This window comes from Anopheles merus, chromosome 3R (assembly GCF_017562075.2).
Source record: "Anopheles merus strain MAF chromosome 3R, AmerM5.1, whole genome shotgun sequence".
Taxonomy (NCBI): domain Eukaryota; kingdom Metazoa; phylum Arthropoda; class Insecta; order Diptera; family Culicidae; genus Anopheles; species Anopheles merus.
In genome coordinates, this window is record NC_054084.1 from 48,737,167 (window position 1) to 48,753,099 (window position 15,933).

Here is a 15,933-nt window from a genome sequence, read left to right on the forward strand (position 1 = left end):
TTCGGTTGGCGACAATTGGCAAGATATATTTAACTGCAAAACACAACACACCAGACGGAAAGGACGCGCGTCGATACTATACTTGTACCAAAGTACCCTAAATGATTCTCAACAAAAAATGACCGATTCAGTCTTTTACTCTCCACTACCAAAAGCGATGCAAAACACTGCTTTCGCGAACACGGTTCGTGTTGGATTCAAGGATACTGTCGTCTGTGTTGCTGCCGGTACCCACCAAGTGGCATCGTAGCATTCCTACCCAAACCGCCCAGCCATGTGTTCTTCTCTAAGTTTCACCAAACCCATCCCTGGCGTGCTGGCCAACGTCAACATTGCCATCAGTATCATCCACTTCGTTCACCGCCGTCATCGTTGTCGGTCGTTTTTTGGTGTGCATGCGATCTGTTCGTACACGGAAAAAATACTAATAACAATAATAACGGAAGAGCTTCTCCAGACCCAGACGACGTCATTGCCACCGTACCAAATGGACGTTGCTCCTCTGTTCCCAACGTTTTGTTCATTTTTCATATTGCATGCAGCGCGTGTCCTGGCTGCTAAGGCGAAACTTGCACAGCTGAAATACTCACAGGATCGATGGTGTTTTTACCGCTAGTCGGTGTCGTGCCGAACAGTGAGAGTACATTTCTTTGGTTGCTCTTAGTACCGGGAGAAGAGAATAAGGAGCATTCATCTCCTTTTTTCTATCAGATACAGTACACTACACGTGCAACAACAAAAAAAGAATGCAATGCAGCTTCAGACATCAAATAACATTTCCGTAATCATGCAAATATCATGAGCATTGCATTGAAAATTTATCGTAAAAAACATTTTATTATAATGCCAGTCATTACAAAAGTAAACGTTTCCCTTACGGTTCACTCTATTTAAGAAAATATTTTCTCAGTATTTACATCTCCAGAGATTTTTTTAGGCACCAGATCCATTCATTAGTGAATCCCGAGAAATAATAAGTAATATTTATTTAACCAATAGAACACACCTAGAGAATTACACAAAAACGAACGTTTCTACAGAAAGTGAGAAACGAAGAGAATACGAAAACTAGAGAGTCAGACAGACTCTCAGACAGACAGACAGAGAGAGAGAGAGAGAGAGAGAGAGAGAGAGAGAGAGAGAGAGAGAGAGAGAGAGAGAGAGAGAGAGAGATATAACACGGACATGGTTGATTAACCATCTCCTACCACGGCGGCAGTACCGCAGTGTGAAGAAAACGTTAGATGTGACTGGCAAAAGTTTTATCACCAAAGGACATACGAAGCGAACAATTCAAAACCACGGAAACGGTTCATCTCCTTTCTTTTGGCCCATGTACGACGGGTTCTCTGTTTATCTGGGGGAAGATTTTCAACTCGCTTGTGATGGTGCCATTTTCTTGAGTTTCTCGACACCTAAGCCAGACACCAAACATACCAGATACTTTAGCTTATGTATGATACGCTATGTCTATTGTCTTCTTTGCATCTTCAGGCAAAATTGTTTCTTCCCGCTTGCAATGCTGAAGGTCGTTGAATCGAGTCTCGGTACAAAATAGTTGCCGTTTCGGAGAATCGATCGATGTTCATGTCAGTTCAGGGTACATGTCTAGCATGGTTTGGTTTTCGATCCTTTTTTTCATATATTTGATAAAACTTTCAGACAGCTTACTAGACAGTCTTGCACTTTCCAACAGACAACAAAGCACAGATGTTAATCACAAGTAGCGTAGATCTTCATAATTGTAATCAATAATGTTTTGCTTTGCTGGAATATAAATTCAACTAACTTACCTTTTAAATTTGTTTTCTTCCTTCAGACATAAACTGTTTTGTTGAAAGACGGAACGTTAAGTTGATAGCTATCATCCCTCGTATGACACTCATAAAATATTATCTGGAATACAAATAAAGCAGGAGTAAATTTAATACGTTAGTAAAATAATCAACGTTTTATGCGGTAATACATTACTAGTTTCATTACTTTTACTAGAAACTTGTTGTCTTTATTTATCATTTTGCTTCTTTTATTATCATGTAGAGATGGGAAGAATATTGTATCATACAATATCTTGAATATCTTATTACTGATTAACGGAATATGAAGGATAATCATGATAAAGAAATATCGCCAGTATCAAACACTTTTATTTACATAATTGTACAAGTTCTTTTTAATGTATAGAAGCTTTCATCAACATATAGTCTCCACACCAAATGTACATAACTTACAAAAAGCAGTCTTTTTCCCTAGGCACTACTAGGAACTAGGAATGGAATGTAACCAGTTCTTATTTATTTATCGCAAGTAACCAAGCAAAACGGTTCACCTGCATCAACATAGAAACAAATCAGAAGAAACTTGTTAAATGTTTTCGAAAATAATAGTACTAACCCCACACAGCAACATGGTAACCTGGATTGCAGGTGTTTTCGTTTCATTTTAGCAAATAAACACAATCGAACGCATTCAGTCGTGGCAATTTCCTGTATGTCCTACACACAAAAACAACCCTGCTACTCAAATCATCCGCCATAAACGTAGCGACAATAATAACATCAGTAGCTAACGCTTCAAACAAAATGCAAAATGCATTAACGTATCAGCATAAAACAATTATAAATGGTGCATTGCAAAATGGTCATACTACAGACAGGATGTGTTTTTCTACTTTCTCAACACTATACCTCGTCCGATTCCCGATCCTGGATGGTCTCTCACTATCGGCAGCGTTTAGCACAGGACCTCATGCCTTTACTTTCCACAGTCCACAGACCGATCTTTGGTTTTGTGTTGCCGAAAAGGCTCTCAAACCCGTCCGCAGTGTCCTTTTCACTGCTAATCAATGTTGCATAAAATGAAATAATGCCATCGTTACAATCCACTGATTTCCACGCACTCGTGAATTCGTTGTCCTTGCGGGGGTCCAAAATACCGTTCACCGTCGACGTCCTGCATCCCTTCCTCACGCCCTTCCGGACTGCCACGCATTCGTCCCACATGGTAACCAAAATTATGGAGAAAGTATAGCTTTCCAGTCCAGCGCACTATTATCCTGCTCCACGGTTAGGCAATATTATCGTTTCCGTGTGCGGTACTCTGCTCGGCCCCTCGCACAATCATGCTTGCTGGGGTTAGAATAGTTATTTAGTACTACAAAATATCGTACTTCCCCTGATAGTAGTGCAGCCAAACAACAACAGAAACAGACAAACAAAAAATAATAATAATCAGCTGAAAAACGAGCAGTGCTCATATTGTTTGACGCGTTTTCGCCATGACACCCGCATCATTCTTGCACGCACACACATCACCACTGTTGTGAAACGACATTTGTCCTACAAGCTGGTTATTAAATTGTACAGCAAGTTCTGAGCAAAAGGCTTATATCTAAATGGTTTCTCTACCAACGTTGCGTTTTATTCCATCCTACCAATGACACAATTCATTAAACACTATTCAAATTACTGACATTTTATAGGAATTTGCTTGTTGATTAATCGATTTCATATAATATACATGCCCTGCGTCCCGGTGATCTTCGGCTTAGATAGAAAAATTGGTTTCAACAAGGCCGGATTGGTTCGATTCTTGCAGCAGCGTCCGATTGCGTGCTAATAATTAAGTTTTTTTACGCCAAAAAGACGTTCTGCTCCGTCAAATGTTATTTTGGACCAGATTGTAATTTTAATAGACAAGCAATAAGTGAATTACCTTTAAGACTAATCATTTTGCTATCAGTAATACCCACTCAGATACTAAAAGCAGCGTCAACTTGTTTCAACTGCAACTCATAAATTAATTGTTTTATTTTACATAAATATTATTGTAAAAGTGAAGGTGCATGCTACGGTTTTGCAGCAGTTTAATTGATAAAACAACATGTTTTAAGGTTTTTTATTACCAATATTTTTATGAATTTGCAAGTTTGCTGTATTGTTGCAGGCTGGAGGCGTCTGTGGACATTCTTGTATAATAAATATAATTTACTAATGACTGAATTAACATTCATGCGAACGCCAGTAAAAATGGATGCAAAACTAAGCCATGCATGTTTGTGTCGTGCCGCCAGCTATGGTGCATTGTGCCGCTGCAACAAGACGGGAATCGTGTCTCTTTATACACTGTATGAAATGTTCACCTTGACACACTTCGACGTCGCTGTCGCAAGATGCACGAGTAGAAAAAGTTCACAGGGTACCCTTGGTAGGTACGAGACCAACATTGACCCGGCCATTGGTAAATGGGGAAATGATGGCATTACGATGAAGTTTACGCCATTTCTTCTACACTCTGTACCGGGGGGCAAGACTACGATGCCAGAACAGCAACAGCGTAGACTTCCTTCCCTGCGCGGATCATTACTTTAGGCCGCAGGTCTTCTTCATGCTATTAATGTAATGCATGGGCAAGTAATGAACGGTGCATGGGAGTGTCTCAGCCTCTGACGCCGATACTCTATCCCTTGAACGTAATCTGTACGGCAAGACTCTCACTTGCATCATAAAAACAATACAAACCATCAGTATTGCCCTTGATCTCGCTGTGTCTGGTACATGCTCCCCATATGCTCATCCACTGAGGTTTTCAGTGATCAATAATAGAATTATTTTTTATAATTGGTTTATTTATTTCTATGTCTTACAGTGTTATTTAACCCGTTAACCATTAAAACATATCAAATGTCAAGAACCTGTACTTATTACTGTTCTACCGTACAATTCAACAAATATTTACAGAAATAATCCTACCTTGTGGAATTATGCCGTACACCCCAAGGTCTATAGGATATTCATGTGAAGAAAGTTCTCATTTCTAAGAAGGTCAACCCTTGTGGTAAACGCTTGATTCGCCGGTGAAGGTCACTCTAGCTAGTTTTTGGGTCGTTTGACGTCATAAATGTTTATCGTTCACTTTCACCTGGAAACTGAGCGCGTAACAATATTGTTACACGTTACATTTAATCCTGCATTAATCGTCAATCCGGTTAGCATGTAGCTGAAGGACCCCAAGAACAGGGACGCGAGCGATAAAAGTTTTCTCCATCTCGACATGAATTGTCGTTTGTAGGTAAATGAGCCACTGAATCTAATTAGCAACATGCCGGATAGGTTTACTTTAGCAGTCTAGAACCTTGTACCATTCAGCCGAATAACGACAATTGGGCATTTTCATAAACTCAAGGCAAATACTAGGTCGATTGGAAATGTGGAAATTTACTGAAGCACACTTCATTTGGACTGTGTGTAGTACCATGGATTTATTTATATATTGCTTACATTTCAAACTGCAATTCAGGTCAATTCACGGAAAATCGTCTCTAATCACAACCTTTCAATTCTGGTTGGAAATAACCTTAACTGTAGCATTCATCAACAAATTGTTGTGGAAACGATAAATGGTTTGCTTTTCTTGGTTTAGATTGCTTCAAATTTTATTGTCAAAGCTTCATTCAAAGCGCTTTAAAATGCAAGCGACTTTAAATGTAAAACATATTTATTAGTCGATTGGTATACCGCACTCTGCCATTTGTCTATAGAAAAGCTAAAAGTTTTAATGTTGCTAGTGGTTAATTTTTCTGTACTCATAGGTGCTTGAAAATCTGAAAAACTATTTCATACAAATTAGTTTTTGTTTTGACCAAGTACAGTAGTTGTAACCAAGCCAAAGTTGAGCAGGCTCTAAAGGATATGATAACCTGTAGTTCAAATAAAATTTATAGGTTAATTTGAGAACAGTAACAGGACTCAGCATTTGTATGGACAACTGCACATAACTTACATTTCTCTATTTTTTAATTTCAATTCTCATAAATTTAAAAATAATTAACTTTTCATCTCAGTAAATTGTATAACTTGTAAGTATTGCCGACATTACCTAACAGAAGTTTTTCGATAATTCGAGGTCAACCCTCGATTCCTTCGGGTCAATTCTACTTAAGTCTCAGGCAGTATCGCCACACGATCGGGGCGCGTTTGACATTGGAAACGGAAACAATCGATTAAGGGAACGAACCCAACCGACACGACCATGCTCTGTCTGTAACTCTGCATGGAAAGTTTTACGAACGAAAAGGAGCAATCTGGCCGTCAGCAAACACCGAAGAACTAGGGCATTTCATAACCTTTCCAACCCATCCAGCCCCATTATCGCCACCCACCAACCTTACTGAAGCACGACCATCCATCGACCAGTTGTCCCGAAGGGTTCGAATCTTACATGAAGCTTTAAACCAGGAAAACTACGAGCGATTTCGTACTGTGGAGTCTGGCAAACGGCGTGTCCTTCCGATTCGATCCACACCACCAGAAGAAGGTTATCGTTCCGTTGGGAAACCGCTCGTCGATGACTGTTTCAGCAAAACCGTTGCTGGTGAATGGTTCGCTAAGCATGGCCGGGGACCATGCTCGAGTGGGACTCACTATTTGCCAGGGAACGAGTACTATAATTACCTCTCTCCCATGCTGACATTCGTTGGGCCCTTCGCATTTATTTGTGAAGAGAAAAGATCAATAATGTCCTCGACGACAACTCAGAATCCGAAAGTATAGCGATTAATCATTGTAAACCAAGGTTTTGCACTGATGTTACAGTAGTTTTTAGTACAGGAACGAACATTTGATACGTTACTTCCTGTGCTACCATAGGTGTTGCTGAGCGGCAGAGCGAATCGTGGGTGTAGCGGACTTTAAAACACTTTTTTAATACGATAGTTAAGGTACGACAGCAGATTACTTCTTTCGATAGTTTTTATCATACATACATCATAATATTTCCTCCGTTAAAAAAAAGCACATATTATGTTATTCCAGTTCTTGCGTTCTGTTTATTAAACATACTATAGAATCTACAGTGGTCTCCAACTTGGACCTCAAGTGGCTTTAAAAGAAGTGATCCGTGAAATAATTGATTTTTTAAAAGGAAATGCTTATTGTAATACATATCACCAATACCAGTATCGGGTAGGCTAGTGCAGCATTTTGACAAAAATTGCTCGTACTCTTACAACGTCGTACGAGTTGACGACTGTACCACCGACGAACCGACATGACACTTTGAACAAAATACAGGGTTTCTCAAGCCAGCTCAATATCGTAACACTATTTCTAGAACACGTTAAACGATTGTCAACATCGTACATACAATTCGAATCCGTAAACTCTTTTCAATTTGGTAACACTAGGTTTTGAACGCGTAAAATCCCAACACGAATCTGGAAAATGTATGTTGGCTGTAACCCATGATACATTTTCCAGATTCGAGTTGGGATTTTACGCATTCAAAACCTAGTGTTACCAAATCTAAAAAAAATTACGGATTCGAATTGTATGTACGATATTGACAATCTTTTAACGTGTTCGAAGAATAGTGTTACGATGTTGAGCTGGCTTGAGAAACCCTGTGCTTTGACAGAAGTGATCGGCTCAGGCTGCGCTTTGGCACCAATCGAACACGACATCCGACTCGAACAAACCCATATAATCATATGCAGGTGCACTGTCAGACACAAACAAACATACAAGACAAACGTCGAGTCGAACATGTCACTTGATTTCGTCTGTGATGTTCGATACCCACCTGTGCTGTGAGTACCTTGGCTGCCAAACGCTTTACAGCTACAGTAGATAGAATTCAATTCGGAACATTTTCAAGTTTGTTTACGTAGTTTGTCTCTTTTTCTTCTTAAAATTGCGTGCATATATATAATATTTGCAATGCTTCATAATCAATTATAACATCAAATATACAATATACATAAAATACATTTGAAACGTATAAAACTATTACATGTACACAATGCATGTGTATGCACTGTATGTGTTTTGGAATGGACGTTTGTTTACATTTCTCAGTATTAAATTTGAATGATTTTTATGTTATTATTGATGTGAATAAGTAGTACATTATTTGTTGAATCTTCCCCCTGCAGATGGATATTCATTTAAACTATGAAAATGCTTCATTTTCGAGATGAAAAGATAGGTGTATTGCAGTGCATCATGAGAGGTCTTTAGACATCGAACAGCTGACAGAGCACCTATCGAACAGAGTCGTGTTTGTTTGTCTCGTTCGATTGGTCCCAGAGTACCGCCTCACTTGCAATTGACAATACTTTCGTGTGAGACACTTTTGTAACGCAAGTGTCACGTCGGTTCGTCGGTGAATGTACCACCCTGAGCTACCCAAATCAATGCAAAAGGTAGACAAAAATGTTTAAAACAGTTTTACATTCTCACTTTCCTAAGATTGGAGTTTAATTATTACCCCCTTTAATTATTAGATTTCATGTTGCCCATTTTGGTCATTTTGCAGGCAGTTTGATTGATCTATGATAAATCAACAATTACCGTGTACCTATATTCGGCAGCTTTCAAAGTAAATAATTACTTATTTTCGTGATTATAAATTCCAAACGGGCTGTAATAAATTCCCTAACCACAGAATCTTTCATAAAAAAAACACACTTTCATTGTGTTAGTGCTCTGGTTCTCTTAATAACGAAACCTGCCGAACTATTGGCTGACAGCAAATCTGTTGAAAATTTTTGAACTCTGCACATTCTTCTATTTGGCGTAACGCCTTACATGGACATGTCGGCCAATACAGGCTTTCGAGACTTAATTTATTACCACGTAGCCGGATAGTCAATCCTTGCTACGGGGGAAGGCCCATTCTGGGCTCTGCACATTATAATTGATATTTTGGAAAAAATACGCAAGGAAATGAAGTGAAACTTCGTATATGAATAACAAATGAGCATTTCAAAAATTGTTTTTTGAGGCAAATTTTAGCGCATTTTTCATAATTTCACGATTTTAGTTACACTGCCGAAAACTGGTACTGTTACCTTATATGCGTGCCACGGCCAATTTATTTTCAAAGCCTAGTGGTCCGTGATCCTAAAAAGGTTAGAGAGCACTGCTATAGTCAATTAAAGGTGGTCATAGTCACGCTACGCTGTCGGCAAAAATTGCAATCCAAGATGTCTAGTAATATTAATTTTTTAAAAGAAATTATCCTTCGTCAATGCCGAATTCAGGGACGTAACTCGTCTCGATCGACGATGAGAACGATTTCCACAGGATTATCAGTTAGTGTTCCAAAAACAGCATTGCAACTTTTGCCGCGCCGCAAAAAAAAAATGGTTTCAGAAAGCGGTTGACATTTTCATAAGCAGGTGAGATCATCATCATGACGTGAGGTGATGGTCTAATGTTTGATAATTTTAAAAATCTATAACCGCAACCTGTTTTCGTTTTCATTTCCAGTTCTTGTCAATCCTGCGGGGTGAATGAACTTCAACGAAACCGGGCACCTACAGTTCGCTACTCAAAAAGGCTCTTGAATAGAATGGCATCTAAATTTCTCACCCTACCTCGTTCGGCCCAATTCCACTACCGTAACTGTGCCGATATGATGGAATTCCGTGATCAAGTGACCGTTTGTTCCGATCCATTTCTGTTATTTTTGCAAGATGTTGTCAATGAAAGCCAGCGATTACACGAACCCGTGCAGCTGATTTTTTGCAGGACGATCTCGAGGATGACAGTGGCATGGACGATCCTGCCGAAGATGAGCCACTCTACGATCAAATATTATCAGCAGCACAACACGCTTGGAACGTTCTTTCAGATGAATTAAGAGACCCATACCGTCTACGAGCAATCATGGCATCACTGTTTTCGGTTGCTATGGATTTAGCTTTATGAATGTTACTTTTATTAGTTGCATCCAGCTTCTCATATGGCGTGAAACAGAACGTAAAAGAGTCCAACGACCCGAATCGTAGTGCGCAGTTGCGTATCACAAACCATCAACTGACGGTCTAAAAAATGAAACATGTAGGGGTGACCAGTTTCTCTTCTTTCGTTCTCAATAGCCAAATACACACCCTTCAATACAATGTCCTTTTCTGTGCCGTTAATTGCAAGCCACGCTAGCCCTCACCCATGTATGAGGCAAATTGGGCAAGGGGGATGGATTATATGCATATGATGGAATAGTGCAATCTTATGCACGGATGCCACTGTTTGGGATTGTTTTATTTTCCTAACAACAGCTGTTACTGTGGGACGATTATTTACTCGTGTCTCGTTTTTGTTCATTATACTTTGGAATCGAAAAGTTAGCTTAAGCGTTACTTATGGAGCTTTGCTGTTACTGAAAGTTATGTTCATTGTAAATAATGAATTAAATAGCAAAGAATGTAACTATGCAAGAACAGCGAACACATGCAAACACATGAACAATAATTAAACCATTTTGGCTATAAACTAATATTTTTTACTCAGTAATAATATAGTCCAACTTGTAATCCCTAATTTAAGCACCCCGATAAGTTGCCTACAAACACTTTCAATCTATTAGTTAACAACATTATTTGCCCATGGATGTAAATTTAATCATACCAAAATTCTTACCTTAGATTTCAATCACTAATTCCTTGCGCGATTGGATGGTGTGTTGACTAGAGTTGTCTGTGGAAGGAAAAAAAGCGTATAAGGACACTAGCAAATTGCTCACAGGTTTCTATTAGTCCGGCCATCAGACCAATGCTGATGCGTCTGTCGAAAACGATATAGCAGTAACGGAAACATTGAAGGGATCTAATAAATGGACAGGATTAATGAAATCAGCCCGAAAACGGACTGTCCTAAGCGGATACGATAAAGCCTGAGCAAGTGGAATCGATCGGCAGAGTTTTTTTTTTGGTAAAAGACGACATAGAGGAAAGCCGTGCGTTTGGGCTCACGGAATGACTAATGCGTGTACGATTTCCCTCCACCCAAAATGTTAGAGTGTGCACTGAGCCACGAATGGAAAACATGGCCGTATCCTGGTTCGCCGAGCCCCAGACTGCACCACACACATTCACAGCAACGAAAACAAAACAAAAAAAATAGAGCAGAGTGCACGAGTGCGGAACGTGCCTGTTTTCGAGGAGTTCAAACCCTGGAACGGACCCGTTGGCTTCGAGCTGTACCACGGAAAGCTTAAGCCAAGCGTAGCTGAACACTATGGCACACGCGAGCGCACATCACAAATATCTGCGCCCACCAACGTGTCTCTAAAAGGACGAAAGGAGATTTCCCTTTGACAAAAAAAAAACCCTCTTCGGACCAACAATGGCCGTTCGCTCGAATATATTTGCTCGGGATGCAGAGCGAACACAATGCCCCGAATATTGTGTTGCGTCTTGCACTACCATTGCATACGAATGGAACGCTGAACCCCCTCGGGCTGTGTTGGTCCTAGCCATACAGTTGGTGTGTAATTCAATATAAAATTGTATAAAACATATTCTGTGGTCGGGTTTCTTCACCCTCTAGTAAAGCGCCTTTTTTATGGCCACCCGGGTTGACACACAGATCATCATCAACCCCTCGCAATTTTGATCCTTTTGCCAGCCTCGGATGTGAATTTGCCGTTACATCTTCCTCGTGTAAATGAAATTATGTTACATTTGGTAGCTATGCTTAACACATACGACGACGCAACGCTATTGATGATTATCTGGGTAGTTGCGTCAGGTTCATCACACAAAGACAATGGTACTCTACATTTAAAATCGTAGATCTCAATTTTGCATACGTGACTTCAAGCTACGGTGCTTTCTAACCTAAGTTTTTGGCGAATAACATCCGTTTAGTTTTCAATGTTCCTTCCGCTTCACTTCGCAAAAAGTAACTCCGCGCTACCGTGTCTGGCCACTAGGTGGAATGGGACAACAGTGGGCCATCGTGCTGACTGTTTTATTTAAATTAATTTTCGTTTGACTATTCCGTTTGCTATTGCTCTGGTTCTCTCGTTATGAAGAATTCTCTTACAGTTCATTGACAGAGTTCAGGGTCACTTACTGCTCCCCACCAATGAAGCACTAAAGTGGCACAGGTACACACAATAATTGCACACATACTCCATCCCAACCTGTTACGCACTCCGCTGCAAAGTGTCCGTGTCATACCACCACCAAGGACCTCAATCAAAACTCGTCCCTTTAGCTGATAGTGGAATGGAGAATAATAAAAACTCGCTTTACTCCGATCATTGGAATCCATAGTTTTGTTTTTTGTTTCTTTCCATTTCTTTTCGTCGATCAGTCGTCAACCTCTGCGTTTTAGGGTCGGGCAACTATCTGCTTTGAACGTGAAATTAAATACCACTAATATCATTTTTATAAAACAAAACTACGAGCAAAATACCGCATGAAAACTCAGCCGATAACTGCCCCATCCTCCACCGCACCATCGATGGCGACAACTTCAATTGGTGGGTTGTGGACGTTAAAATTAACTTTACTTCCATTTTATCACTTCTCGAAACCGGCATTGCCGGAGGGATACAACACACACAACGTGCACAGTGTGGTCAGCAATTGGTGGGTTATTAATCGCTTTTGATTAAAAAAATTAACTCGCGCTACGCGTGAATGGCCATCGGTTCTGGCATCCGACACGATACAACGACGGGGTTAATGCGGGTTGCGGAACGTACTCTGAAAGGGATCGGAACGGTTCGCATCAGTTTGGCCTGTGGGCATATTTCATAGCAGGACAGAATAATGTACTCTCCTGTTCGCTCTTCGATGCTTTAAAGCCGAAACATTGTCCTAGCTTGCCATTATTTTGGTCGACAAGAATGAGCCTGATTCATAAGACAATAGTTGTAGTTTGCAAAGGATTCATTATGTTTGTTCACGTATGGTAATTTTTAAAGAATCCGACACAAATTTAGTACTACGCGAATAAAAGATTACAATTTTATCAACCCACTCGTTACAGTTGCCTTGAAAATCCTTTTCCTTTTTGCCTTTTTTTAATAAATACACACACTATGATCCAACCGCACGTTAGAGAATATTGATAATTTCTCATCACTACTGCTCGTTCACACCGCGAAACCAAATACAAAAACATAAACTAGAAAGCTTCAATTAATTCATGCTTTTTGAATGGTTGTAATTTGTTACAGCTTTGTTCTCATTTTTTCTCCATTTTGACGACCGTGAAATTCAGGTTCAATAATAGCATGAAGTCTACAGTGACGATGGGAAACAACAACAAAACCTGAATGAATATTAAAGTAATAAGAATACAACGTTCAAAGCGCCAATAATAAGAGTCAGCGTTAACCTGAGAAATAATTTGGCTGGGGGCCACCGTTCGAGAGGAAGCAATCATAAGCGATAAAAATGGAATCAATCTTGCCGGACTGTACGCGCGCAACCAATCGATTCTTTCAACAAAGTTGCGCGCCGGATTGACGGTGTTGCCGCCACCAGCGAAAAATGGAGGTCGAAGTTCAATGACGCCATGCGACGATCGGCTTTAATTTCATTCCGCGATCGTTGGGATGTGCAGATCCTTTTTGAATCTATGTGATAGCTCGTGTGTGCGTTGTTCCAGCACTGAAACAAAAACTAGAACTCACCAATGTTGAATGCAATACAGAATACCACATGCTTATATCGCACTGAAATGGTCATGGCCACTGTGTAAAAAAAGCTGCAGGCAAATAATACTCAATACATTGCCAATTCTTGCAGTTCATGATCACTGACGATCGATAAGATGTCGTTCTGTCTACTGTACGTACTTATTATGTAGCAGCGTGTATGCATAAGGGCGTTCGAAAGTACACCCGCCGTAATCAACATATCAGTATGAAGCCGACGTGGTTTGTATTGTTTGCTGCAATAAATATGCTTTTAATGTTACGTACTACGATACCTTGCTTTTGTTGAACCTTCCTAGCAGCACAACTGCTAAAGCACCATCCGCATTCTCGAACACTAAACCAAGGAACAGTGGTAACATTTTCCCTTTTCATTTCCTTTTGACTTTAACCTCTAATATTCGAAGGTTAAACGCAGTGCAGCCAAAGAACCGGTTTAATAAGAGGTTTATAGGGATATTTTACCAAAAGCAATTGAGAAACAAAAAGATTGACATGATTTAGCATAACATTTTTTTACACGTAATGGTAGCAGCAACTATTTTCAAAAAGTCACGTTTCTTTCCAACATCCAAGTAAAAGTTTCACGCCTTGGGGATATCTTATACTAGAAAACAATAATTATCTGCAAACGGATATCAGTGTAACACACAATTGAATACCTCTCTAGAAGTGGAGTAATCACAAATCGCTGCTATAAAACTGCTGCTCATATGATCATAAAACATGAGCACGACTCGTGAAATTGCACCATAACGAGAAAGGATTATAACGAATAATTCTATACATTTAAACTGCTGTAACTACGATAATCTTTTTATGGCTCTATTTAACAACACGTTTTTTTACGTTACAACGTTTTATCCCCCTTGTTGTTCTGCCGCGATGTGAACTGAACTTCCAATTTCCCATTCCACACGGTCTCAAGGTTAGGAAACTGTACAATAAAACTTCACGACCATTCACGGAAAAAGCATTGGGGATGCTTCAAGAATTCGTATGACTGTACGTTGCAAAATATGCTGGAAATACTGGAAGATTGTAGTGGAGCTACCTGTGGTCTGCAAGATTGGTGAACAATTGATGCTACACCAATGCAGAGCGTACCCAACAACAGAGGTCATTGAATGCAATTTATATGCCTGCTTTCAAGGTCCTGGAGGCACATTGATTGCCACACAGCCTATGCCGCGATGCCGACAACGAGAAGGACCACGCTCGTTGCTTTACAAAGATGAGGGCGATATAGTTGGGGGCTTTGTTTTTCGATTTCCTGCCACCCTCCACCATACTTCTTACTCACAGCTCGAAGGACTCGACCGGCCGGGACAATCAGTTTAGGTCCTTCCCGACTTCCAAGCTGAAAATAATATTCTCCCATACGGAATTGCACGAATAATGCTTTCGTGCTCGGTTATTCGTCATTGTTTGAACCGTGTCTTCCGGAGCATAATGCAACACCAACAAAAGGATCCGCAAATGTGCAACAACAGACAGCAACACATACGTGCATAAGGTTATGTTTTGCGAACGGAGACAATGTCGGTTAAACGTTCTTTCGTCGAAAACGACGACCACGACAACGATCGTAACAATGACGGTGTTCCATTACTTATGTTAAAATTTAAATAGCCCTGCTCAAGCGACGATCGTGATGGGTTTATGTGACGATCGGCATGTTATGTTCAATATGACACTGTAGTATTATTTTTTATGGAAACACGGTATTGAGCTAAACGGTGCCCACATCAATTGTATGGATTATGGAAAAACAGGAAATAATGCCTACATTATACACTCCATCAGCAAAGGCTTGTTATTGTATTTTACAGAATATTGCCCCCCTTGCATTTTTAATGATTGCTGAGGAGTTTGTATTATGATAAATTGTTACACACATTTTAAATGATGTTTTTTGTGACAGTTTTTGGTTTGGACTATTTTTATGAGATCAGTAGAATAAAAAAATGGTACATTTCGACACTTCAATCATCCTCTCCATCCACAAGTTTTTCTTATGAACTTTTAGTTGTATTTTCTTACAGCTAGGTTACTTTTTTCTATTTGAGAAGAAACGATGATTCTGTTTTGCTGCAATTTATCTATTTAAGAATGTGATAACAACTTTCAACAAATGGTTCAGATCAAATTAGTGTTAGTCGCTGAAAAGTACAAATTACAGATTGAAATATTTTTATCTCTGCGAGTAAATCGTATAGGTTGTATTGATTCATTGTTCGCCGCGTTACAATCGGGAAAAACTCTCTCTCGCGATACTACTAAACATATGCTAAACCTCACAGCACAGACGACCCACTTATGCTGTGCGGAACGTCACACCTTCGATCGTGACTGGTTCGATACATGGTGGAGGAGGTGCGCGAGAGGTACGAGTGCAACAAACTTTCATCGATTCGTGACGCTCCCGTGAAGTTCCGTACATACAGACCCTGCAAGATCGACCCATCGACCGAAACG

General features: G+C 40.0%; 1 long non-coding RNA gene across 1 annotated transcript in view; it reads right to left on the reverse strand.

Moving 5' to 3' along the window:
- Positions 1-1,184: 1,184 nt before the first annotated feature.
- The window catches only part of LOC121595470, a 49,252-nt gene continuing 34,503 nt past the window's right edge, over positions 1,185-15,933 (reverse strand). Inside the window, exons 3-5 of the long non-coding RNA XR_006005171.1 lie at positions 10,422-10,478; positions 1,794-1,896; positions 1,185-1,685 (exon numbers count right to left, since the gene is read on the reverse strand). This is a non-coding gene — a long non-coding RNA (uncharacterized LOC121595470). The remainder of the gene's footprint in view (positions 1,686-1,793; positions 1,897-10,421; positions 10,479-15,933) is intronic.